Genomic DNA, 9,696 nt, shown 5'->3' with positions numbered 1-9,696 from the left:
CAGAGCACAGAACTAAGCACTTGGAAAGTACAATTAAGCAACAAAGAGAGACAATTCCTGCCCACAACGGGCTCACAGTCTAGGAGGGGGAAACAGACATCAAAACAAGTAAATAGGCATCAATAGCACCAATGTAAGTAAATAGAATTATAGTTATATACGCATCAAAATGGGCAGGAATTAATATAAAAGAATAGAATTATAGATATGTACATATATACACCAGTGCTGTGGGGGCGGGGAGCAGGGGTAGAGCAAAGGGGGCTAGACAGGGAGATGGGGAGGTGCACAGGAGCTGAGGAAAAAGGAGGGCTTAGTCTGGTATGGCCTCCTGAAGGAGATGAGCCTTCAATAGGGCTTTGAAGGGAGAAGTGTCATTGTTTGTTGGATTTGAGGAGGGAGGGCATTCCAGGCCAGAGGTAGGATCTGGGCCAGGGGTTGATGGTGGGACAGGTGAGAAGGAGGCACAGTGAGAAGGTTAGCACCAGAGGAGCAGAGTGTGCAGGCTGGGATGGAGAAGGAGAGAAGGGAGGTGAGGTAGGAGGGGGCAAGATGGAGAGCCTTGAAGCCAATAGTGAGGAGTTTTTGTTTGATATGGCAGTCGGTAGGCAATCACTGGAGATTTTTGAGGAGTATGATGACATACCCAGACCATTTCTGTAGAAAGAGATTCTTTACAGCTTTTAGACTGTGAGCCAACTGTTGGGTATGGACTGTCTCTATGTGTTGCCAATTTGTACTTCCCAAGCGCTTAGTACAGTGCTCTGCGCATAGTAAGCGCTCAATAAATACGATTGATTGATTTACCAATTGATTGCCAGTGGGAGCCTCTAGCACTGGTAAGTTTGCTTCTAGCCAAACTGGAAACCTCCATCCATTGAGCTGGGATGCAGCATTGCTATGGGCTGTGACAATAAGCAGTGGCATGTGGGCAAACTCTCCTCCACCCCAGTCAAAGAACCCCGGGTTGGAAGCCGGAAGACCAGGGTTCGAGGCAGAACTTTACCATTGGTCTGCTGTGTGACCTTGCATACTTAACCTTTCCTTACCTTAGTTTCCTGAAAGAATAGGGATAATAATCCCTGCTGTCCCTCCCTCTTAGACTGTGAGTAAAACTGGGAATAATAACGGCTGTAAAACTGGAAATAATAACGGCTGTCTTTCTACTTATCTCACAGGGCTATAGGGAGGAGCAAAATGAGTTAGGTGGTGGGAAGGTGCTTTGGAAATGAAGGCACTGTTCATGCCCTGCCAGCACAGAGACACTTTAGTGACATCCAGGCCTTAGGTGGGACACCAATTTTTCCCATCTTTGGGGACAGAGAATCCCCGAAATAATAATCATTATGGTATCTGTTAAGCACTTACTATGTGCCAAGCACTGTTGTAAGCACTGGGGTAAATATAAGTTAATCTGATTGAAAACAGTCCCTTTCCCACATGGGGCTCCACTCTTATCCCCATTTTGCAGCTGAGGGAATGGAGGCACAGAGAAATGAAGTGCCTTGCTCAAGGTTGGCAAGTAGCAGAACCAGAATTAGAACCCAGGTCCTTCTGACTCTCAGGCCATTAAGCCACATTGCTTTTCTGGTATGGTCAACCCAACTATTTCAGAATCACGAGGAACTAAGATCTGACAGCCTAAGGAGGTTTTGAAACAGGAGCCAGTTTATTTATAGGAAGCTAATCCTCTTGCACTCATTAACCATGGAGGGAGGTAGAAGCCTACAGAGATTGTGAACAGCTGGACAGGCAGGGCATTTGCTTTGAACTCTTATTCAGCACTCCTTGAAATGATTTTGCTTTTTATGGCTGAAAGTAAATGTTAAACAGATGGAGATAATTTTTTCAATGAATGATTTCTCTGAAACCGCACTCACAAAACTCATAAGCGAGAGACCGAAGAGGAAAGAAGCACTAAAATAATGTGGGGAAGTTTGCGTGTGGCTGTTGTGCGTAAAGGCAACAGGGACATCTGCTGGAAAAAAACTAGAACACACCATTTTAATCGGGCAAAATTCCAATTCTGGGAATATTTGGAAATTCAATTTTCATTTGCTTGGACTCTGCTTCCAAAATCCTCCTGGATGTGATGTGTGGTCTAATGTGACTGAAGACCTGGAGTAGGCATTCAATGTACGACCAGTTCCTCAAACCCGGCTCTAACCTTGACAGGGTTGGTGAAGGTGAGTGTTGGGGTGAAGGGCAAGCAGTTGTTGCTGGGACTCAAAGTCCCAGAAGTAGAAAAGATACATAACCTGAATCTAGAAGCCCAGTGCTCTCTATTTCTGGCAGGATCCCCAAAGGATTGCAGAGTGGCTTAGTGGAAAGAATAGAGTCCTAGGAGTGAGGAGTCCTGGGACCTAGTACTGGCTCCACTACTTGCCTGCTGTGTGACCTTAGGCAGATCGCATAATTTCTCTTTTCCTCAGTTCTTCATCTGTATAATGGGGATTAAATACCTGTCCTCCTTCCCCCTCAGACTGTGGGCCTTATGTGGGACAGGGGTCATGTCTGATCTGATTGTACTGTGGCCACCCCAGTGTTTAACACAGTGCTTGGTGCATAGCAAGTGCTTAACAAATACCACAGTTATTTTTATTAACATCTGAGCTTCCTACCACAAAGGGTCCCACATCGAGTTTCCATTCTTTCCTGATGCCCGAGCTATCATGAGCCAACCGACCCATATACTGTACTCTCCCAAGTGTTTAGTACAGTGCTCTGCTCACAGTAAGTGCTCAATAAATCTGATTGATTGATTGAAATCCAAGGCTGAACTCAACTGAACTCAGCTCCTTGTACCTTGTCCCTCCAATGATCATGAACCACCAGTCCACCCTGGATCACCTCCATAGTACCGATTCCCCTGCCTGCCAGCTGTTTCACATAATAATAATAATAATAATAATAATGGTATTTGTTAAGTGCTTAATAGATGCCAAGCACTGTTCTAAGCACTGGGGGAGACACAAGGTAATCAGGTTGTCCCATGTGGGACTCACAGTCTTAATCCCCATTTTACAGATGAAATAACTGAGGCACAGAGAAGTTAAGTGACTTGCACAAAGTCACACAGATGACAAGTGGCAGAGCTGGGATTAGAACCCATGATCTCTGACTCCCAAGCCCAGGCTCTTTCCACTAAGCCATGTTACTTCTCTTTTAACTACCTCCTTAAGCCCCCTGCCCCATCCCCATCTCTTGTCCCTAATGGCCAAAAAAATTGAAAGTATTAGGCATGATTTCCCTAAAATCTCTCCTGTCCATTCTCCAGACTAATCCTCCTCCTGCCCATTTTTTTACTCTCCCATGCTTCCCTTGAGTATCTCATGAGGAGATCTCCCACTTCCTTCAGGAAATCCTTTCCCCTCACCTGTGATTCCTACAGAGCACAGGCTTGGGAGTCAGAGGATGTGGGTCTAATCCTGGCTCTGCCACTTGTCTGCTGTGTGACCTTGGGCAAGTCACTTAATTTATCAGTTACCTCATCTGTAAAATGGGATTAAGACTGTGAAGCCCCTCATGGAACAACCTGATTACCTTGTATCTACCCCAGTGCTTAGAACAGTGCTTGGCACTTAGTAAGCACTTAACAAATATCATCATTATTATTATTTCATTACCCCATCCCTTCTCACCTTATTAAAACTTTGTCCTCTTTCCTTTGGCCACCATCTTCAACCCTCAACCCTTTACAATGGCTCCTTCCCTACTGCTTTCAAACATGCCCATGTATCCCCAATCCTAAAAAAAAACACCCCCCCTACCCCCAGTTCTGACCCAATCTCCCTTCTACCATTCTTGTCCAGATTCCTCAAATGAATTGTTTACATCTGTTTCCTCTAATTCTACTCTGCCAATTTTCTCCTCTACTGCTTGTGATCTGGCTTTCACCCCCTCCACTTCCCTGAAATTGACCTCTTCAAGATCACCAGTGAACTCCTTCTTTCCAAATCCAACAGAATGTACTCCATTCTAATCTTCCTAGACCTGCCAGTTGCCTGTGACATTGTGGACTACCCCCTTCTCCTGGAAACACCATCAATTCTGGACTTCACTGACACTGTGCTCTCCTGGTTCTCCTCCTATCTCTTTGACTGCTTCTTCTAAGAATAATAACAGTAAGAATAAGAATGGTATTGCTTACTATGTTCTAAACACTGTACTAAGTGCTGGGTAGATGCAAGATAATCAGGTCCCACATGAGGCTCACATTCTAAGTAGGAGGGAGAACAGATATTGAATCCTCATTTTGCACATGAAGGAACTGAGGCACAGAGAAGTTGGAAGACTTGCCCAAGGTCACACAGCTGGCACATGGCAGAGCTGACTAGAACCCTGGTCCTCGGTCTCCCAGGTCTGTGCTCTTTCCATGAGGCCACACTACTTCCCTTTTCAGTCTCTACAGCAGGCTCCTCCTCTGCCTCTCCCCCTCTGACAGTGGGAGTCCTCAAGGCTCAGTTCTGGGGCCCATTCTGTTCTCCATCTACATCCTCTCCCTTGGAGAACTCACTTCCTGCCACAGCTTCAATTACCATCTCTATATGGATGATTCCCAAATTGACCTCTCCAGCAACGACTCTTCTCCTTGACTGCAACCTTACATTTCCTCCTGCCTCAGGACCTCTCTACCTGCATATCCCACAGGCTCCTCAAATTTAATATGTCTATAACAGAATTTATCTTCTTCCCACCAAAAACCTTCTTCTCCCCATTCTTTTCTCATCACTGTTGACAGCCCTACTATCCTCCTCTATAAGAAGCCTGCAATTTAGCATTATCCTTGACTCATCTCTCTCCTATAACTCACACATTCAAATCTGTCATGAAATCCTGTCACATCTCTAGTAACCACACTTTCCTATCCATCCAAACTGCTACCATAGTGATTAAAGAATGCATCATTTCCAACTTGGACTGGTTTCAGCTTCCTTGCTAACCTCCCTGCATCCTATTTCTCCCCTCTCCAGTCCATTCCTCACTGCTGCTTGGGTCATTTTTTCTGAAAAACTGTTCAATCACTATCTTCCCAATCCTCAAATTCTCCAATTGTTGCCCATATGCTCATTCATCGAATAGAAACTCCTTTCAATCCGCTTTAAGCTCTCTGCCTCCTATCTCTCCTAGTTCTCCTTCAGCTAAAACCCTGCCTGTATACTTCACACTTCTTAAATCAAACTTCTTATTGGGCATCAATCTCACGGGTCTTGCTGCCCAACCCTTGCTTATGCCCTCCCTCCTGTCTGTGGCTCCCTCCCTCTTCATATCTGACAGACTGCCACTCTTCCCCCTGCTTAAAACCCTCCGAAAATTATATCTCCTCCAAGGAACCTTCCATCCTAACTTTCCGTCTCTGCAACCTCTTTTACCTCCCTTCTGGTGTCACCTTTGCATTTGAATCCATAGCCCCTTGGTACTTTGATACTCACTTCAACCTCACCCTCACAGCAGCTGCAAACATATTCTTATATGCTGTGGCTATCTATAATTTATTTTAATATCTGTTTCTCCCACTAGACTATAAGCTTCGTGAGGGCAAGGGATGTCCCCCTCCTACTTTAACTCTCTGATTTCCTACTATAATCCAGTCAACACACATTGCTCCTCAAATAATAGTAATAATAATAATAATGATATTAATAATAATGGTATTTAAGCACTTACTATGTGCAAAGCAGTGTTATAAGCGCTAATGCCAACCTAGTTACTATCCTCCATTTCCTCAACCTTGACCTCTATCTCCTCTCCCTCATCCCACATCTGTCTAGGAACTCCTTCCCACTTCATATACGACCGATGTTCACTCTTCCCACCTTCAAAGCCTTGTTAAAATCATATCTCCTCCAAGAAGCCTTCCCTGATTAAGCCCTCATATCCCCTTCTCTCACCCCCTTTTGTATCACCCTTGCACCACATGGATTTGCACACTCTATTCACCTCATGCTCAACCCCACAGCACTTATCTATATATTCATAATTCATTCATTTGTATTAATGTCTGTTTCCCCCTCTAGACTGTAAAATCCTTGTTGGCAGGGGATGTGTCTATCAACTGTTGTATTGTATGCTCCCAAGTGCTTAGTACAGTGCTCTGCACACAGTAAATGCTCCATAAATACCATTGATTGACAACAGAGAAGCAGGGTGGCTTAATAGAAAGAGCCCGGGCTTGGGAGTCAGAGATCATGGGCTCTAAACCCATCTCTGTCACTAATCAGCTGTGTGACTTCGGGCAAGTAACTTAACTTCTCTGTGCCTCAGTTACCTCACCTGTAAAATGGGGATTAAGACTGTGAGCCCCATGTGGGACAACCTCATTACCTTGTATCTACCACAGCACTTAGAACAGTGCTTGACACATAGTAAGTGCTTAACATCATTATTATTGGGAATATAGTCATTTGATAGAGATAGAGACAGCAGATAGAAGAAAATATGGTAACAGACTATTAATGACTCAGAAAGCATTTTCTCATCTCAATATTCCTCCAGCCTATCAGAGAGGTAAAATCTAACAATCAATCAATCCTATATATTGAGCACTTACAATGCAGAGAACTGTACTAAACATGTAAAATGAATTGGGTGAGGAGCCCAGCCCAGAAAAGCAGGTTGGGTATCCTGAGCATGTCCTAATTGTGCCCCTGCCCCAACCTCTTCTTTCTGGCAAGCAGAACTGTTTTGTCATTGAGCTTATGATTGGGAACTAGAGCCCTAGGGATATTCTGAGAGAGAGGTTGTTCCTGACAAGTGACATGCTTGCAGCTTGTGGGATGAGTGACTGGGGGCAGGTGGAGGGCTGCAGAGGAGGGCCAGGTTCATGCCAGCATCAGGGCTTCTAGCTGTGATAGGAGAGCAGAGGAAAGGAGATGACAGCCAACAGTCAATGTAACTGAGAGTAGGGTTGTGGGTCTCAGTGGAGTATTCCGGGTCAGAAGCAACATTGGTAAGTTTTCTTCCTGTAACTACTTACTTCTTATTCAGACTCACAACACAAGGGACTGCTGGACCACAGGGAGAATGGAGTCCAGGAGTGGTAATAATAATGATTATTTTGGTACTTGTTAAGTGCTTACTATGAGCCAAGCACAGGGGTAGTTACAAGTTAATCAGGTTGGACACAGTCCCTGCCCACATGGGGCTTATCCTCTTAATCCCTAATTCCAAATGAGGCAATTGAGGCCCAGAGGAAGTGAAATGACTTCCCTAAGGTCACAGAGCAGACAAGTGGTGGGATTAGAACTCAGGTCCTACTGACTCCCAGGCCCGTGCTCCAACCACTAGGCCGGCAAGTCCAGCTCCTGTGTGTAACCTCATGAGGTGGTAAAGCCTGGCCCTGAGAGTTGGGAATGGACAGACATGTTGAAGTGGGGCTCCCCAGAGCTGTGGGGACAGGGTCCCCCTAAGGATCTGGGGAGGAGAGGAGGAAGCAGAAGGAAGGGAAGGAGGGGGTGGTTCCAAAGGAACTCAGCCCATCGTGCAGGATGGGACAGTAACCCCTCGCGCATTTCTCATCACACACAGATGAGATCTCCTCCCTCCTCTCAAGTGCTATTCTGGCCACCTGTGCTTCTGACCCCATTCCCTCTCATCTTATGAAATCTCTCACCCCTTCCCTCCTCCTGTCCTTAACTTCCATCTTCAACTGCTCACTCTCCACTGGTTCCTTCCCCTCTGCCTTCAAACATGCCCACATCTCCCCCATCCTAAAAAAACCCTCTCTTGACCCCACCTCCCCTTCTAGTTATTGCCCTATCTCCATCCTACCATTACTTTCCAAACTCCTTGAACGAGTCATCTACACCCACTGCCTCGAAATCCTCAAAGCCAACTCTCTCCTCGACCCCCTCCAATCTGGCTTCTGTCCCCTACATTCCACCGAAACTGCTCTCTCAAAGGTCACCAATGACCTCCTGCTTGCCAAATCCAACAGCTCCTACTCTATTCTAATCCTCCTCCACCTCTCAGCTGCCTTTGACACTGTGGACCAACCCCTTCTCCTCAACACGCTATCCAACCTTGGCTTCACAGACGCCGTCCTCTCCTGATTCTCCTCTTATCTCTCCGGCCGTTCATTCTCAGTCTCCTTTGCGGGCTCCTCCTCCCCCTCCCATCCCCTTACTGTAGGAGTTCCTCAAGGGTCAGTTCTTGATCCCCTTCTGTTCTCTATCTACACTCCCTCCCTTGGTGAACTCATTCGCTCCCATGGCTTCAACTATCATCTCTACGCTGATGACACCCAAATCTACATCTCTGCCCTTGCTCTCTCTCCCTCCCTTCAGGCTCATGTCTCCTTCTGCCTTCAGGACATCTCCATCTGGAGGTCTGCCCGCCATATAAAACTCAATATGTCCAAGACTGAACTCCTTATCTTCCCTCCCAAACCCTGTCCTCTCCCTGACTTTCCCATCACTGTTGACAGAACTACCATCCTTCCCATCTCACAAGCCCACAACCTTGGTGTCAGCCTTGACTCTGCTCTCTCATTCACCCCTCACATCCAATCCATCACCAAAACCTGCCAGTCTCACCTCCGCAACATCTCCAAGATCCGCCCTTTCCTCTCCATCCAAACCGCTACCCTTCTGGTTCAATATCTCATCCTTTCCCGACTGGATTACTGCACCAGCCTCCTCTCTGATCTCCCATCCTCCTGTCTCTCCCCACTTCAGTCTGTACTTCACGCTGCTGCCCAGATCATCTTTGTGCAGAAACGCTCTGGGCATGTTACTCCCCTCCTCAAAAATCTCCAGTGGCTACCAGTCAACCTACACATCAGGCAAAAACTCCTCACTCTTGGCTTCAAGGCTCTCCATCACCTCTCCCCCTCCTACCTCACCTCCCTTCTTTCCTTCTCCAGCCCAGTCCGCACACTCTGCTCCTCTGCCGCTAACCTCCTCACTGTGCCTCATTCTCACCTGTTCCGCTGTTGACCCTCGTCCCATGTCCTCTCCCTGGACTGGAATGCCTTCCTCCACACATCCACCAAGCCAGCTCTCCTCAAAGCCCTTCAAAACCTTACTGAGAGCTCACCTGCTCCAGGAAGCCTTCCCAGACTGCACCTGCTCTTTCCTCTCCCCCTCCCCACCCTACCTGCTTCCCCTCCCCACAGCATCTGTATATGTTTGTACAGATTTATTACTCTATTTATTTTACTTGTACATATTTACTATTCTATTTATTTTGTTAATTGTTTTGTTTTGTTGTCTGTCTCCCCCCTCTAGACTGTGAGCCCGTTGTTGGGTAGGGACCGTTTCTATATGTTGCCAACTTGTATTTTCCAAGCGTTTAGTACAGTGCTCTGCACACTGTAAGCGCTCAATAAATACAATTGAATGAATGAATGAATTTGTCTCCTCAGGATCCATGGTCCAGAGTCTCCAGGATGGAGTGAACTGCCCCGTCAATTGGACAGCTTCCTTACTCTCTGGGTGTGCATCAAGTGTGGCCAAAACAGCTCCAGATGCTCTATCCCTGGTGGGGCCGAGAAGGATCCAGTGAATCTGTCCCTGCACTGAGCACGAGAGGACATCCCAGGCCAGGAATCACCTCTCTGATTGGCTAGTTCTTGGGAAACTGGCTGAGACTGTCAAACTGAAAGGCCTGGGATTGGGTGATGCTTTCTTGGGGTTTAGAGCTTCTAGTGGGGGCTTTTTTCAAGTAGCTCCAGTAGGGATGGCTAGGTTGCCACCC

Source organism: Tachyglossus aculeatus, chromosome 5 (assembly GCF_015852505.1).
Source record: "Tachyglossus aculeatus isolate mTacAcu1 chromosome 5, mTacAcu1.pri, whole genome shotgun sequence".
Lineage (NCBI taxonomy): Eukaryota > Metazoa > Chordata > Mammalia > Monotremata > Tachyglossidae > Tachyglossus > Tachyglossus aculeatus.
Note: the sequence above shows the minus strand (reverse complement) of the source record.